General features: G+C 38.2%; 1 long non-coding RNA gene across 1 annotated transcript in view; it reads left to right on the top strand.

Annotated features, from left to right (window-relative positions):
* The first annotated feature begins 2,083 nt into the window (after nucleotides 1-2,083).
* Nucleotides 2,084-18,854, top strand: part of LOC135083314 (uncharacterized) — a 155,800-nt gene continuing 139,029 nt past the window's right edge. The window contains exon 1 of the long non-coding RNA XR_010259571.1: nucleotides 2,084-2,429. This is a non-coding gene — a long non-coding RNA (uncharacterized LOC135083314). The remainder of the gene's footprint in view (nucleotides 2,430-18,854) is intronic.

The raw sequence follows: 18,854 nt of genomic DNA, 5'->3' as shown, positions 1-18,854 counted from the left end.
ATTAAGTCCGCCACTGTACAGTTGTATGTGCAAAAGTGTAAATAAATAAATAAATAAATAAACGCCGCTAAAGCGCCGCGCGAGCTGCCCGCTTGTTTCGAGAACGGGTCTGCGTTACCCGCCCCGCTCCCGCGCCGCCGCCGCTCCCGCCCCGCTGCCCGCTAAACTCGTGGCTGAGGCCTAACTCGCGGCTCCGTTTTATTGGGCTCCAGTGGACACCATCGGATTTTAGTACCTAGGTAGGCTTCGCTTTTAGTGAGCAGGTGGGGAGAGTCCCACATAACCCAATGGCCGTTGACCAGTGGGTAAGCGCAAAGCATTTAAAAAAAAGATCTTAGAAACCGCGTCGAATTTTATCTTAACATAGGTTCAAATCCCACCTGAAGCAGTCCATTTCTGCGCAATTCATTTCTTCAAGTGAAAAATTGTGTTCCACAAAACACATTATTTAATTTTCACTTCTTTTGAGCGTCCCATGATAATATTGTAGATGGAGTATAGGTAGTTACTTTACTGTCAAAGACATGATGAGGGTAAGCCATTGTAGAATTGTTTGGTTTTAAGTTTCAAGGTATAACAATGTTTACGTTATTCCAAGGGTAAATTAATTACATTGTCCAAGTAAACTTTATTAATCAAAGATAGTTTATATAGAAAGGGGATTGTTTTAATGAAGATTATTACAGGCTGATCTCGCTTTTGAGAAATGTCTATAAAGTGATTCGACTCACAAAATGGACAGACAGGTGACGACGGCGCTGGAGGCAGATTGCTACCAACCGGTCGGTCTGAAAATTATTGGGGGAGGCCTATGTTCAGCAGTGGACGTTATATGGCTGAAATGATGATGATGATAATATTTTAACTGGGCATGTTTATATATTGAAAAGCTTGTTTACCCGACTGCGCCAGAAGGAGGGTTATTTTGAAACTTAATAACTTTGATCACGCAGATAACGCTCATTAACTCTAAGTTCTAATTTACCGATTTTCTGATACATTGTAAAAGAAATACATTGGGGTACAACTTTGTCGAAAAATCTTCTGATATCAAAATATTCCACGTAGCATTACAATGATGTCTCTCAAAACTGAGAGCTAATTGAATTCAAGGTGGCGTAATTTGAAGTGACGTTCTCTAATGAGGCGTAGGTATACTTATGTTAAATATAACAATGATACAATGAGAGAAACGCGGTTTTAATTATGCGTAATTTGCTATTGAAAGGAGAAGGCGAAATTCTGCTAATTTTATCGCTTCTTCGGACTTAGAGGAATACGTGACTATATTATGAATGTTGTATGGTGTACATTGACATATTATGACGTGACAGAGCATACAAATCTGTAGGTCTAGACAAAGTGCAAATTATAATCGCAAATCAGTCGAAAAGTGGTCGAAAAGCCCCTTTTTTGTATGGAGTTTTGACGGATTCGATTTTCGATTCGATCAAAAGTGCGTTTTGTCTAGGGGGGCTGAAGCCTAGCTGAAGTCTCGCTGACGGTTGACGTCACAAAAACATCCTTCCGCGCCGCTCCCACACCTAGAAAGAAAGAAAGAAAGATACATTTATTACAATGGATATCACACAAATACAGGCAATTACATAGACATGACAGTGGCACATAATAATGGAAGAAAAAAAAAACAACAGTAAACTGAGCAGTGCCATCCATTCACCAACAAGATGCCCACTGCAACGGGACCCCACTCAGCATATGCCGTGGCCCACGGTGACGAAGGCCACAGACTGAGTAAGAGATAGACACATAATATTTAATAGTTTATACAAATAAAGAAAGTTTAACCATTGACTTTAACTGAGTCAATTTGCTTTCACATTTAGACAAACTCCAATAATTTAAATTAGGAGAGACTAAATTCTAGTTTCTTTTAGCACTATCGACACACAATTCTAAAAAGAAACCACGTTATTCCAGTCAAACCCGAGTATATTTTTCACTTACATACACACTTCAATTATTCAATATTCAATACACAACAACTTATTATTTAACAGCTATCGGACATAGATTCGTCAAGTAGTCTGAGCTCTATCGAAGCTAACAGAGTAACCCATCAAAAACAATACTTGTCAAAAAAACCAAGTCTCGCAACTCAGTTGTTCTACGGTAAAAAGTTGTGAGATCCATGTAATACCAAGTCCAGGCCAGGAAATCTTTAATGTTTTACATAAATTATTGACTTGGCCATCGCACTAAATAATTTAATTTACACGTGTTTTCATGCGATGGCCAAGTCAATATATTTATGTAAAACGTTAAAGATTTCCTGGCCTGGACTTGGTATTACATGGATCTCACAACTTTTTACCGTAGAACAACTGAGTTGCGAGACTTGGTTTTTTTGACAAGTATTGTTTTTGATGGGATCTCATTTCTTTTTGTATTTTGTAGACAGCAGTTATGTATCTAGAAAACTGGACCGAAATTGAAAAATTTTACTCGACTTGGCGGTTGCACTACCGTGCCCCCAAATCTCATTTCTTTTTGTATTTTGTAGACAGCAGTTATGTATCTAGAAAACTGGACCGAAATTGAAAAATTTTACTCGACTTGGCGGTTGCACTACCGTGCCCCCAAATATTTTAGTTTTTCCTTGATTCATACACCAAACACTACTTATATTCCAAATTTGAAGCTTCTAGGTCTGCTAGAAGTGCCTTAGAATTTTGATGATCAGTGAGTCAGTGAGTCAGTGAGTCAGTGAGTGACAAAATTAAGTAATTTTGACCCGTTATAATTCTTAAACTACTGGTTCAAATTGAATGAAATTTTAAATATACCGTGTCTTTACAATGCCTGCATAGCTAATGAAAATTCAGCCTTCTAGTTTTATCCACAACGAAGTTACAGGCGGTCGAAAATGGCCTGAATTGCTTCGAGAAAAGGATGGTACGGCCGTGCCGCTTTTTTGCTCGACTTGGTGGGGGCACTGCCGTGCCCCCAGATGAATCTGAGTGAGCTTTAGGCCAACAACAAGCCTCTCTATCCCCCTCCACATTACCACTTCCTTGCCAAACAACATTGCAGTTGTTAACAGTGTTGCCACTTCTTAATTTTAAAACATATACTAAAATCGTTACATATTTTTTAAATTCACTAAAATAATAAAAATATTTTCTAAAAATCATGACAATTCGATGTAAAGACCTTTTCTGAAGGCGACACCACCTGTAGGCAAACTGTTACTGTTATATTAATGCCAGGAAGACAAAGGATATGATAAAATGTCCGGCTTCTCCCAGGGGAAATTATCGGGGACACTAAATATGTGTGATGATTTACGGCCTCCGTGCGAATAGCAAAATTATGCTGTATTTTTAATCCAGGGTGAATAAAGTAACGGACAGAATAAAGTGGGCAAATGTCGGTACCTAGTTGACATGTTGCAGTATTATTTTTACGTATTATGATTGTTAGTTTTGTAAATGTTTTGAACAGAACAATCATTATTGATTAAACATTTATAATAATATTAGATGGGTCAAGCTACATTTATGGATTCTATTGATGCGAAAATTTTAAATAAATTGTACATACTGATACCACACATATTACAGGTAATGTTTTAAAAGGTCATTAAGGTTTTGCTCGTAAATAAATTTATGGACTACCCTACCCTATACACTGTTATGATTGGCCTACATAAGAGTAGATACGTATTAGAGGGGAAAAGTAAACAAAATGAAGGTCACTGAAAAAAAACTGAATGAAAAAAGGAAGACGCAGTTTTTGAGAGCCACAAAATTCTAAAGAGAAAAACAAGAAAAGCCCTTAAAACCAAAGAGTAATCTTACAGCTACCCCACACTATATTTAGTATAATATCCCAGTTTTTACCACAGGTGGCGCTGTCTTCAAGACAGCGGCTCACTTCGGCTTAACCTAATCTTTTTGGTGCCCTATGGTTGAGCCGGGCCGGCTTACCTTATGTAAATGATGTTTGCCGTGTCATATTTGCGGGAAATACATATTTTATGATATTATATGTATACGAAACATTGTTCTAGATTTGAAGAGTTGTGAATTATTTTGTGGCTACAATGAAATATTTTTAAATAATATGGATGGAAGAACACTAAGCAGTATTTACATAACTAGCTGTGCCCGCAATTTTGTACGCGTGAAAATAGTTTGAATAATATTTTTTGTTTTTGCAACATATTTTTTTACTGCCCTAGCCCCTATTGGCTGTAGGGTTATGTTATTTAGCCCAAAGACTTCCTCGGTAAATGAGCTCTCCAACACAAAAAAAAATCAAGCAATCAAACAAACTCTTTAGCTTTAATATTAATAGATAATCATCTATTAAGCTTCATGCTATGGTATCTTGAAACCTTATGCTTAAAGACCGCATTTATTTCAGTCTGTCACAGAAAAAATATTATTCAATGTATTTTCCTGACGAAAAAAAATCTTACTTTAACTTTAACAAACGTCAAAAATCTTTCAAACTCCATACAAAAACACCGATCATTATAGTTACGGTTAAAGTTAAGTAGCGCAACTCAGCCTTAAAAGTAGTACGTACCTACTTCTATTTTGTCTTCGCCAAGTATAATTAGGAACATTTTTCCTTCAGCTCAGTTGATTAGAAGAAGTCCGCAGGGGCTCCTCCGATCAATCTATATGTCAGGGGTTGTCCTTCTGACGTATTGGGGTGCTTTATTATTTCATATATTTGTTGGACTTAGTGTCTGTTATATTTTGGTAATGAATATTTTTAGTATTTAGTAGACTAGTCCGAATTTTAGAATTTTTGTCTGTGGGTGGACCGACGACATCGTGAAGGTAGTAGGGAAGCGCTGGACGTAGGCCGCTACCAATCGATCAACATGGAAAGCATTGAGGGAGGCCTATGTTCAGCAATGGACGTCCTATGGCTGAAATGATGATGATGATGATGATGACATAAATCTCGTAGCAGACGTATCAACTCGGAAGGGGATCAACACCGTACCGCCTTTTGCGATCAGTCGTCGAGGTGAGGCATTTACGTTTTGGTGCAGATAAGAGTGTGCTTTGCAGTACTTATAGAGTTTCATTCAAATAATACTGACCGCCTCGAGTTGATACGGTTACGATTCCTTTCCTGGTTGACAGTCCTTTATCCTTTAGTCGTGCGCGTGTCTTGTTGTCTTTACCTTGTTCCCAAAACCGGGATAAAAACTGTCCTACGTATTTTTCTGAGTCTTAAAATATTTTTCTTTCATCTTACTCGGTTAAGTGGTTGAAGCTTCATCATCATCATTTCAGCCATAGGACATCCACTGCCTACCCCAATGATTTCCATGACCGGCTGGTAGCGGCCCGCATGCAGCGCCTTCCTGCTATCTTTATGAGGTTGAAGCTTGAAAGAGTAACAACGTGGTTGTCCTTCTTCCAAAAAACCCGGGATAAAAACTGTCCTATGTTTCCCTGAGTCTCAAACTATCTCCACACCAAATTCATTTAAATCAGTTCAGTGGTTTAAGTCTGAAAAGATCACCCATCCTTATCCTTACCTTATAAATCCAGTGTAATATATTTAATATAGTAGGAAGTATAAGATTTCATAACAGGAGGAAGAATGGTTGTATTTTTTGTATGTAGGCTTAGAGACCTTCATATAAACCGATTTGGGGAATAATATGGGATGATTGTTATTTATGGACTCGGTGCCAACTTGCCAAGGTAAGAACGTGTATTAACGATGTAGCGAGGTACGAAAAAGAAGTATGCATTTACTAGGCAGGGGTTCTCAATCTTTTTCAATCAATTTAGTATTTTGTCACCATGACCAACCCTTCAAAAAATATACAGTCGAAAGACGGGCGGGTAAAGAGGTGGGAGGGGTTAAAAACCCCCCATTCTTTGGTGGGCCGCTCTCGGTACTTCTCTGATCAGCAGAGCTGACTGAGCAGCGGCATGGAGCAGACCGTAACCCGCTACGGCGGTCCGGGGGTCCTGTTGCACCAGGGCCACGAGGAGAAAACCTCTATAAAAACAACTGGAGGAGGGGATTGCTCGTGAGCGAGCCTCTAGCCTGAGAGGAGCTTGGAAGAATGTCTGAGTTAGGATAATAACTCGCGGCTCCGTTTCTTTGGGCTCTGGTGGACACCGTCGGGTTTTAGTGGGTAGACCCTGCCTTTAGTGAGCAGGCAGGAAGAGTCCCACATAACACACTGGCCGTCCCTATCGAGACTAGAGAGACAAAGCATTTTCTGACGTAAAAAAGGGTAGGGCATCAACGGTTTTCAAGCTCCAACGTGACTTAAAGGATTGACTCACGGCGCCCCTCTTTGCTTTCTACGGCGCATCAGAGCGCCGCGGCACACAATTTGGGAACGCCTGAACTAGAGGGTTACAAAAGTTACAAAGGCACAATTTAGAGGGCTTTATCGATAGGAAGCGATCTCTTCCATACACCCCAGGACCCAGTTTCATACAAACTTTAATCCCTATCCCCAGGAACTTTCAAAGAAAGAAGAGTCATTGTCGTATCAATGTTGGATATAGACAGTGTTAAGACACTTATATTGGTATGATTTATAGAATATTGACTAATTTACCGGTATGTAGAGGCAGAGAAACAGACTTAAATTCAAAGATCATTTAACTTCAAAATAGCTAACCTGGTGAACTTCATACCGCCTATGTTCATCAGGAATAATGAAGAATTGTAACGGTGAAAGAATTTTTTCGGTCCAGTAGTTTTGGAGCCTATTCATTACAAACGACAATCAAATCTTTCCTCTTTTATTATAAGTGTAGATACGCAATAGTCCTGTTGTTTATCAAAACATAATGTTCTGTCGGAGGCTTAATCCATCAGTACTGTCAGCGATTGACATAGGTGGGCAACCCTGACAAATTGGAGTCTGTACACTTTTGACAGGTCCGTTCGACTGTCAGATCGCATCTGGAAGATGGTTCTGAAAGGTGTATTGTTGCTTTATGGCGTAAAGAATAATATTTATTTACCAATATCTTTAAGGGTGTTGTGTTGTTTAAATCAATTTATCGAGGGGTGTAGTCACAATGCCACAGTAGCATGTAATTTTTTTAATAGTTGCTAATTTGCAACAAATATGTGCTGTTAACTGTCAAGTTTTTTCTTTAGTTATACGAAATAAGCGGTAAAATAACTGCACGCAGGAAGATTTGATGAATGCTACTGACGACGCCACTCTTGTAGCAGAGTTTTGGGCTGACACAGTGTAGGATTGTTGTCGACACGACAAAAAGAAGATAAGCGGTAAAAAAGCATGAAACATTTTGAGGGCTCCTGCACACGACGCCGCCACCGCGCCACCGCCGCGTCGTCGCCGCGCCCTTACACTGTTCATACGCACCGAGTAAAACCGCCGCCGCGCCGCCACCGCGCCATCAAAGCATAATTTTGGCAGCGGCGCGGCAGCGGCACGTATGAACAGTGTAGGGGCGTGGCGATGGCGCGGCAGCGGCGCGGCGGCGGCGTCGTGTGCAGGAGCGCTAAGGCTTTACCAATCCGGGTCGTGTTGAGTAGATTCGATTTTCACCTATTTCTGATAGCAATGGGGTTTGATTTGAATTAACTTTTTTATTTGACTACACATTCGAACAATAATTTTTATTTTTAGTTATTAAAGTAGCTATTGGTTCTCACGAGAAACGTAAAATGCTCTTTAAACTCAATCTACAGAATAAATGACTTGCAAAATCAACTCAGATTATGCAACGTCAATCAGATGTTTATCCCCCGAAAAGGCTACGTTAAGTTTTACCGTTTGACGTTACTCACCCATTAATCGTTTCCCCGGTTCCCCATTTCCCCCCACTTACGTAAACAGCAATGGGATCTATAATTTTGCCGTCAAGTACGAATACTGTGAGTGTTGTGTGTCGTGGTAACATCACTAGTGGTAGTGTAACAAATGACAATATGAGGGAAGGTAGTTGAAAGCCCGCCCGAACGGACGACGCCGCGAACCGCCAGTCTGCTTGTGACCACGGCTGCAGTACCGCAGCCGAAACGTCAAGCCGTGAGTACATAATGTAACTTATTAATAAACGTCGCGTTAAGATCAGGAAACACATTTGCAAGTAGTGAAATAAGCTATGGTGGTAAATCACGCCTGTATTCACAAACATTACTATGAAGTCTCACAGTGCGCGTGGACGCACAGGGTCACACACGAACCAATCACTCAGCTCTATTCAACGCTGTACGTTCGATTTGCTGCTTCACTTAAGCAAGCATCGTTTGTGAATACTGGTGACAGTCTTAAAACAGATTTTTAGGTAGGCTCGAATGACTTGAATTTTAAATGGCCCTTCTTCTATCGTGAGAGTTGTAACAATTGAAATATAACTAAATTGTTACCAAAGGGTCCGTTGTGGCTTTAAAAGTGACATAATATGCCCTATTGCGGCTGATGGGTCAGCAAGGTTCTGGAGTGGAGGCCACGTATCGAAAAACGCAGCGTGAGACGACCTGATAAAGGTAGCAGGAAGGCGCTGGATGCAGGCCGCTACCAACCGTGCGATGTGGAAATCATTGGGGGAGGCCTATGTTCAGCAGTGGACGTCCTGTGGCTGAAATGATGATAATGATGATAAAACTTTTAATTAGGAAAATTAAATATAATAAATAAAAGTAAAACAATTATAGTAATACAAATACGCGTGACAAACAAATAAAAATAAATAATGTAAGATAGTCGTGTTACAAAACAATAACTAAACTAAGTTGCCAACTGTCAGAAAGTTAGCCCATAGCCTACAGTCAGAAATCCCTAAGTGAATATTCCGGAGGAATAATTTTAATATCATAATTGAGTTATGATTGGGCCTTCCAGACGTCCAACTAATTACTCTGACAAAGGTCCGTACTTCAGTTAATTTGGTATTATTGGATCCGGAGAAAAATTAGGAACCGTGGAGCTTTTGACTTGCAATATATTTACGTGCTACCATCGCTAAGATATTTTGTACGCACTAGGTTTTTTTTATATCCACATCGAAGAAGCTTTTGGCCTGTATCTCACCTGATGGTAAGTGATAATCAGGCCGAAGGTGGAAGCGAGCTTCACCCGGAATCCTCAACCACAGAGGAACTGGCTATCTTACCACAGAATAATAATAAGTACTACGTACAGAAGTTTTACTTCGCGAAGGTGTTTAAAAAAATGTATGCTCAATGTCATTAACACTATGGTGTAATTTAGCCTGTCTCAAGAGTCAAGCACCATTTTGTTGACAAACGTCAGTGATCGGCACTGCGCCGAAGCTATAGGGCAGACTTCGGTAAAATGATGTGACGTGAGGTGCCAAACTGCGGAAAATGGCGGAGGAAATACATGATTTAGCATGAATTATCATAAATAATATTAACTACTTATTTACCTCTCAGTGTCTTGCGGCAACTTAAAAAAGTACATTCTGTGTTTTTATTATTATTTAGGCAGTTAAATACTGCACAGTATTTAGTACACCATTTTCTTTATTTTCTTCCATCATACACAATAATACGCGTGCGTGAGTCAATGTTCGCTCGTATGTGAGGCCTTGTCGAATAGTATCCTGTAGGTGGGCCATCGTGCGTGTTTTGTTTTCGATGTAAACTCGCGGAGATGAACAGGCCTGATCTTACCTTTAACTGCCGAAACACAACAATGCTGTTAACAATGTTGTTATGGCGACAGACTTAGGTAAGACACTGGGAATCGAACCCGGGACCTCTGCGTCTGAAGCAGGTGGTCTTATCACTAGACCACAGAGGCGGAACACTGTTCAACTGAAATGTATTGTTTGCCGTGCATCTCACGCCCGTATTCACAAACATTACTATGAGGTCTCGAAGTGCGCGTGGACGCACAGGGTCACACACTATCAATCACAGCTCTATTCAACGCTGTGCGTTTGATATGCTGCGTCACTTAAGCAAGCATCGTTTGTGAATACGGTCTTTACTTTGATACGTGATAAGTGTCTTATTAAAGGCCTACTAGGGCCTTATTTGGAAAATATACAACCTAAAAATTATTACTTAGTAAAGATTAATATCATTGGGGGAGGCCTATGTTCAGCAGTGGACGTCCTGTGGCTGAAATGATGATGATGATTAATATTGTAGTACCTATTAAAAAATGATTAAATCATTTGCTTTCAGTAAGACCGTTCAGCATCACAAGTATTTCATCCAAGACAAATTCCAGGTCAAACTGGGTGCTGATACTTCAAATACTTCCGCGTCTACCAAATACCTTAAAGACATTGACAAATAACTTACTATCTAAACGGGGGAATTGACTCCTGAAAGCAGTATCATGAAACAATTTATTGCGTGAAATTAGAAACTAACTAATTTTCTAACAAAAAGTCGAATTACACTAATAGCAGGCTATCTACGTACCCATAATATCTATCTCTAAATGGCTAAAAAATACATATATGGTCAGTTTCTATTCTATTGACAAACTATGCGATTAAATTAAATTAATTTTGTAACATTTAAGTTTTTACATTCGGCCGTAATAATGCTGAGTTGCACCCACCACCCTATTTAAACCGTGACACTAACTATAACCGGTGTTTTTTGTATGAAGTTTGACAGACTTTTGACGTTTGTTAAAATTAAGCTTAGAGACTGTTGCCTTGAAGGTTCTGGTGATTTTTAAATGGAATGCCGGACCACGTGTTCAGACTCATCATCATGAGGGCATGACACCCCCTAATTTGCTTGTTAATCTTGTGTGCTGATGATATTGCTCTACTGGTTAATCTCTATATGAGTATACCACGATCTAATGAAGGTTGCGAGAAGCACCTGGATGCGGGCAGCGCACGACCAGCTGTTGTGGAAATCCTTGGGGAGGCCTTTGTCCAATACGTCATTTAGCTGAAACGAACGAATAAGTATATAAGACCATTAATCCTCGCTGTACGAGGTGGGGTGTAACACACCCCAGTCTTTTAAAAATCGTCATAATTTTAAAAATTTGCAAGTGCTGAATTTGAAATTCTCAGTAGCTGGAATTATGGCGCTGCTGCTTCTATCAGCGTTGCAAAATCAGTCCAGCGGTGATTACCAACTGAGTTACATGCCTTCAAAGTGCGTGTGGGTGTCACACACCCCACCTGGTACGGGACGTTGTTAAAAAGTTTAAAAAATAATCTAGGAGTTTTGGTGTAATTTATATATTTTTAGCTTTGTTAATTGAATAAAATTCAATACAAATAATATATTTTGTGATTTTCACGGTATCTGAAATTTTCAAGCACTTTTAGTCAAATGAGATGACTTTTAGTGCGAATCTGGAAGTTTAGTACTGAGATCCGAAGATGTATGTGAACATACACTTATGGGCTACAATTTATATTTGGTGATACAATTTATGGGCTACTGAAATGGAATAACATATTTTATAAATAAATAACATTGTTACGCTCCCATTTTATGCATTGAGCATACTCATTTTCTTTCATCAGATTTGTGGTAAATTGAAAACCGATGACCAAAACAAATTTATACCCTTCCAGTTATTAATTTACTTTTAAATTATAAGTAAATATCTTGTTCTTTGTTAAATAAAAACGGTTGTCATAATTAAAGGCACTAATTAAAAATTATACTTAAGAAACTGATTCCTAAATTACAAGAACAACGGAAATTGTGTCTTTCTGTTTTTTTATGATAAAAATGTTATAATACATATTTTCAGCTCAGAGCTTTTCTTAAACCTAATTAGCCTAAGTAAATAATCAATATTAAATATTAAATTCCACCTAAAAAAATGTTGAATGAAAATTTTATCACTTTGTATATTGGGGTATGTCACACCCCACCTGGTACGGGACGTAACTTTTAGTCACCTGGTACACGGAGGGTTAAAACATGCTATCTATCTATATTATGGTCACTATACAAAAACGACTTGTGCGAAAAGTTGTAACGTTTTCCATTGAAAATATTTCAGCCACCAAACCCAGTGTAGGCTTTCGGAAACGTGCCCAATGACGTATCCAGGTCAGCTGACCGTCCAGAACTGGTGTTGATTAAATGCCACTTCTGTGCGGAATAGATTCTTTGTTTTGATTGGCTTTTCAATTTTGTGGACCAGCTAAAAATAGATACATACGATGTGGTGTCAAAGTTTTGGTGTTAGTTTAAAGTGCGTTGTTTCTAGTGGTTTGGTAGAAGGGATATCTTGGTTTCGTGTCTAGATAAGGTTAAAAAATTAAGGTTTAGGACGCACGTCCAATAAATAAATGACTGTCCGATATCATTCCTTTTCTTTTCTTCAAAAATAAACGCACATAGAAAGAAAGCAAAAAAGCATAGGTAGTCTTAGGCTGAGTTGCACCTCCTAACTTTAATTGTAACTATGACAATAACCGGTGTTTTTGTGGTTTGACAGATTTTTGACGTTTGTCAAAGTTAAAGTAAAATGGTGCAACCCATCCTTACACTTTTTATTCCGTGGAAAATATAAAATTCATCTCTTTTTCATTTTATAAGTCGTTGTAACCTCATGAGATAGTTCATTGTCTATGAAGAATACAAATTAATTATCATTTAAATAGCTTCACAATATGAGATTACAAGAATGGATTCAAACGTATTTACCTATTATTATAACGGATATTATTTTAGGTTCCCAGTATGTTATTTTAATTGCAATTCTCGAGAATTCATTAACAGTACTTTTGTCAGCAATGTAATTAAAACAAAAGCATAAACATGCCATGAATTAATTTCCCTACATAATTGTAATTACATTTTCGTTATAATTCGTTTGTGTGATAATTGATTTAATTTTTTTTTATGCTAGACAAGGCAGGTATTTGACCGCAATCGCACCTGGTGTTAAGTGAGATGCAGTCTAGGATGGTACATATCTGCCCTAATTATATGGCGTTTAAATTCTTCTTATTTATAAAATGACTAAACTCATAAAAACTTTAACTTTACAATGTTAATATCCCACCAAAAACATTTTCATGTAAAATGTTACCAAGATGAGACTACAAAATGTTATGTTCGCAAAAAAAACTTTAAAAAGTTTTCAAAGTCAAAGTCAAAATGTCTTTATTTGTATAGACTATTTAAGTAGTGCCACAGAATAATAATAAGTACTACGTACAGAAGTTTTACTTCGCGAAGGTATTTAAAAAAATGTATGCTCAATGTCATTAACAATATGGTGTAATTTAGTCTGTCTCAAGAGTCAAGCACCATTTTGTTGACAAACGTCAGTGATCGGCACTGCGCCGAAGCTATAGGGCTGACTTCGGCAAATTGATGTGACGTGAGGTGCCAAACTGCGGAAAATGGCGGAGGAAATACATGATTTAGCATGAATTATCATGAATAATATTAACTACTTATTTACCTCTCAGTGTCTGGAGGCAACTTAAAAAAGTACATTCTGTGTTTTTATTATTATTTAGGCAGTTAAATACTGCACAGTATTTAGTACACCATTTTCTTTATTTTCTTCCATCATACACAAGAATACGCGTGCGTGAGTCAATGTTCGCTCGTATGTGAGGCCTTGTCGAATAGTATCCTGTAGGTGGGCCATTGTGCGTGTTTTGTTTTCGATGTAAACTCGCGGAGATGAACAGGCCTGGTAGTACTTACAAATCGTCAGCACTGTCTCATAATGAATCTTTTTACCCTACCAGCGCTTTGAGACCAACATTTGGCAAGTGCTGAGAAGAAGCGCCGCAACAAACTCAGTCACCACTGTCTATCAGATCTCATGTAGAGTCTAGCTTCTAACTCTACCCGATTCCGTGGAGGGTAGTTGAACGGGAAGCATGGTCGATCTATTTTAATGGTTTCAATTTATTATTTAATGGGCTTTGGTGTACAAATTTGGTGTTATTTTGTGTTCTAAAGTGCAGTGAAGTGATAAATTATAAAAAACATTGATATACTTCGAATTTGAGCGCGCATTGAGACCCGCTTTGGACCCGGTGGCGTCTTGCAACCTGCTTACGGGCATACCTACTTAACTCCACGGAATCCATGAAAAATCAATAGAACTGAAACACCCACGTTCTATTGATAACTATGTCAATTTTCACTCGACATTGGCAGAAATAAACCTCCCAGAGAGGTTTGGTTGCCATTAAAAAAAAAAAAAAAAAAACTCTACTCCCCCTAACTTTACAATCTCTACACCTTATTTTAAATATGTGGCATGGCTGTTTCGCTATAGCCACAATATGGTTGTAAGGTGAAAAAACATATCAAATTGAGAACCTCCGTCTCCTTTTGTTGAATTCGGTTAAAAAATAGCGGTTTATTAATTACAAATAGTTCTTGTAGTAACGTTAAACTACACAATTACCGTCTAAGAGACCCCCAATATCTATTTAGTTATATTCATACACAGAGGTCTTACATTATTATTATTTTACTTACTTTCCGCCCGCGGCTTCGCCCGCGTAGAATTTTGTCTGTCACAGAAAAACCATATCGCGCGCGTCCCTGTTTCAAAAACCGGGATAAAAAGTATCCTATGTTCGTTCAAAATTGCTTCAGTGGTTTAGGCGTGAAAGCGTGACAGACAGACAGACAGAGTTACTTTCGCATTTATAATACACTCGACGTCAAATAAATCGCACCTCCCGCGACAAGCATTTTCAAACGTATGCATCCCCACTTCCCACCAATATTGGTACCATTTAAAAGCCTAGTTCTAAGTCTAACCTTCATTTCATTAAAGGAAAGGTTTTTACCCCAAAAATGTGTCTAGAAGGATCCAGAGTCACTTCTTCAAAAAATAGGTAGTTACGCTAGAGCCAACTTTTATGGCTATAAAACTGTTAAGTTGGGTTTAATTGATATCCATCGGTTAAAGAGGACACGTGAAATCATCATTTGGTTTTAAAACCATAAAAATTGGTCTAATTGATCCCATAGATGGGCCCAAAGTGAGGTATTTTTTCAAGTCACATTTATGGTATATGTTAATCATTTATTAAGAAATTAAATGTGTTTTTCTTTAAGGATATTTATTGGGCTTTCAAATAACACCAATATTGTTGGGGTACCATAATTGTGTCAGAAGAAAATCGTTAAAGTTCGCGTCGCGTCGCGCGGTTTATTTGATGTTGAGTATATTAGCATAGAAGTATAGACAGTATAGTTAATTTAATGTTTTTTGTTTCAGTCGCAAGTGGACGCTCTCCATGATGAATTTCGTCATACTTTTCGTCGCGGCGCTATTGGTTGACTCAAGTAAGTAATAGATTTATAATTGAAACTAAAAATGTATGTAGATGGTAGTAAAACAAATTACCTACATAGTAAAACAATACTAAAACGAATATTTTCGGAAAATATTCCTTCATTTCATGCAATTAAATTCAAAATTAAGCACCCTCAACACTTCATTAACCGAGGAAATAATATTGCTTAATTTTATTAAACAGTAATTATGTACTTGATACTTACGTATCTGAAAATTAATTAATGTTAATATCACTATGGTATCTGACATCTAATTGAACTCTTTGAAGCCTTTGATCATAGTTATCAATCATATCACATCTGCTATGATTGACTCGAGTTTGTTTGAAGATATTAATAGATATTTCAAAGGACTTTCTGAAGTCAATGGAAGGCTTAAGTCTTAAGTCTGCTAGAAGCCGAATAACATTGATTAAAGATTTCCGTGGAGTTAGTTGAACAGCTTTAAAGTTCGTTGGTGACAATGACGTCCACTGCTGGACAAAGGCCTTCCCCAAGGATTTCCATAACGACTGGTCCTGTACTGCTTACATCTAGATTGTGCCCACGACCTTCGCCAGACCTTCACCAATCTTAAGTTGCAGTGGGCGTGGCACATAGCTCGTAGAGCTGATGGTCGTTGGGGCAGAGAAGTTCACGAGTGGCGACCAGGAGCCAGAAGACGTTGTGTCGGCAGGCCTTCCACTAGGTGGACCGATGATCTGGTGAAGGTCGCGGGAAGTGCCTGGATGCGAGCAGCGCAGGAAAAGTCGTTGTGAAAATCCAAATCAAATCAAATCAGTTTATTTGCGTGAAAAGTGGTCTACAAGTTCTTACAATATTAAAATGTCCTCACAGTCCATCAGAAGCTGGCATGCAAACATCCTTGGGGGATGTCTTTGTCCAGAGGCTGAAATGAACGTATTGCTAAAAGCAACTTATTCCAGGAAATCCAGCGAAAGTTTGATTTTACAAAGTGATCCTCTGGGTTCCGTTTGTCCTTTTGAAGTACGGAACCCTTAAAGTAACTTAAAATGGTTCATTGTCAGTTTAAAGTGACCTTTACAGACTGTACCGTCGAAAATCCACACAAATTCGTATTTTGGGCGCTCCTTTGACTAAAACAATGGCATTCATTACTGCATTTTAAATGAATAGCACAGCGCGGCATTGTCGCCGTACGAAATGAACGAGTGAACGAGCGAGTGAATGGACACGCGAGTGAATGAACGCGTTTGGATTATGCAGCGTTTGTTTGTGGGAAGTTTAAAAATTTGTATTGTTGGGAGTTGGGTAAATCAGACTGTATTAACCATTCGGAAAATAAGTAAAATAATTCCTTGTTTTGACACTGCAACTCCTGTGTAGCCGGGATTTACCGCTTGGTGGTCTCTGAAACCCAACCAGTATTTGTTGAATGATTAGTCCCAGAGGATAGCTGTCTTAGAGTGGATTCGACTAAACAAGAGTAAATATTAGTCTCAGAATAAATCGTCAGTTAGTCGACATTACGACTACTGAAACTGTCAATGTCCCAGCTATACCAGGAGTTATTCTCGGATAAAAGTTCGGTCGAATCGGGCCTTAGTAAATAAGAATTGAAGAGAAATTTGAATTATGACCTTGACTTTCTTGACTGATAAGGTATGATCATTCTAAGAATGGACCATGGACAAAATGTGGCATAACAGAGGTCTATCACGTGAGCTGTTAACTACTTACCAGTCTCCCAGTGACAGGTGAAGATATCTGAAAAGCGTATTGTGTTATCCTGAAATTTTCTACAAATGTGATGTTTTTTAATACCTTTAAATATGTATAATTTCCGACTTGAGGTCTGCTTGCCCGCAGACACCGATATACGACGTTTTAGTGTCAAAACTTACGCCCATATTCACAAACGTTACTATGAGGTCTCACAGTGCGCGTGGATGCACAGAGTGACACACGAACCAATTACAGAGCTCTATTTAATGCTGTGCGTTCGTTTTGCTGCTTCACTTAAGCAAGGACCGTTTGTGAATACGGGCGTTAGTATTTATTTAATCAGAGCCTACGGTGAAACCGAAACTAAAACCTAGAATTTAAACTCATTGGTGGTTTGAAAATGTTTCAAATGATTACTAAGAATGTAAGGTATTCCACGTGGAGTCTTCCACATCCAGACAAGTTGCTTATATTAAATTAACTCCGAACTTCATAATTTCTGAGAACACAAACCATTTTAGGGAGTTGGAAATTCGATATATTCTCCAAATTGGATATAATAACAAATTAGACAGGTTATATTAGATTTACGTAACTCTAAACCACTGAATCCAACAATCAATGTACAACGAAATTAGTTCATTAATTTAGAAACATGATACTTATTACAAAGCGAAATAGAGATTGTAGGTTAAGAGCACTTCACACATACGGCAATAAAATCAATTGTAATGTCAGATTATATTATTTATTACGAATAGTATGTAAGCCCTTTTTGGAGCACTTAGGCTGAATTGCGCCAATTTGCTTTAACTGTAACTGCAACAATAACCGGTGTTTTTTGTACGGTGTTTGACAGATTTTTAACTAAGATGGTGCAACTCAGTCCTATACAAGTCCCAAATAAAGAAGTCCCAACATAACGGATGGTGGTGGAAATAAGTGGCACAAGAAACTCTGGGTGTGTTTCATTATAACTGCTTGCTGCTTCTCAGTGCTCTCACTGGTGAGTGTAGAGCTGTATAGTGCTAAAACGGAACACATCCTTATTCTCCTTAAGAAGAACGGTCACGCCCCATACAAAAAAAACCCAGACCCGACAGAAACGAGACATACCTCAGTTTTTTTGTCATGTCTTAATTAGTTAAATTATATATTTTTCATATTCGAAATCTATGTATAACACCAAAATATTACCCTTTGTTTTTGTTCAGGCGTTATACAAAAACTAATACAAAATGCCTATTTATCACCAAAATTGGTAAATGTATGTACCTAAATGTCTTTTACAGCTGCTATGGAATGTATCTAGGTGACCTGGAGATACAGACGGTTTATACAGGTTGGTTATACATATGAAACAATAAGTGATCTCACTCGATTATTTCTAAACTATACAAGATATCGAAAAACTAGTTACTGATTCTGAAAGTGCTTCACGAGCTCTTTCAAATGGTACCAATAATAGGTTACAGATTATGGAAGCTGGTAACATTGAATTTTTGGATTTTGTAACTTTTCGTTTCCATCCTGTATAATCCGGCTGTATCTCGAGGTCACCTAGATACATTCCATAGCAGCTGTAATAGACATTTAGGTACATACATTTACCAATTTTGGTGATAAATTTATATGTATTTTGTATTAGTTTTTGTATAACGCCTGAACAAAAACAAAGGGTAATATTTTGGTGTTATACATAGATTTCGAAAATAAAAAATATATAATTTAACTAATTAAGACATGACAAAAAAACTGAGGTATGTCTCGTTTCTGTCGGGCCTGGGTCACAGATGACCGTTCTTCTTTGTCACCTTACATTTATAGCTACAAATAAGTTGTACCTACTAGCGGCCGCCAGCGACTTCGTACGCGTGAACCCCGTTTGACCCCCTTAGCAGTTAAATTTTGCTAAGTCC

The sequence above is a fragment of the Ostrinia nubilalis genome, chromosome 23 (assembly GCF_963855985.1).
Source record: "Ostrinia nubilalis chromosome 23, ilOstNubi1.1, whole genome shotgun sequence".
Taxonomy (NCBI): domain Eukaryota; kingdom Metazoa; phylum Arthropoda; class Insecta; order Lepidoptera; family Crambidae; genus Ostrinia; species Ostrinia nubilalis.
The sequence above is the reverse complement of the archived record's forward strand: the minus strand, read 5'-3'. Positions and strand labels throughout refer to the sequence as shown.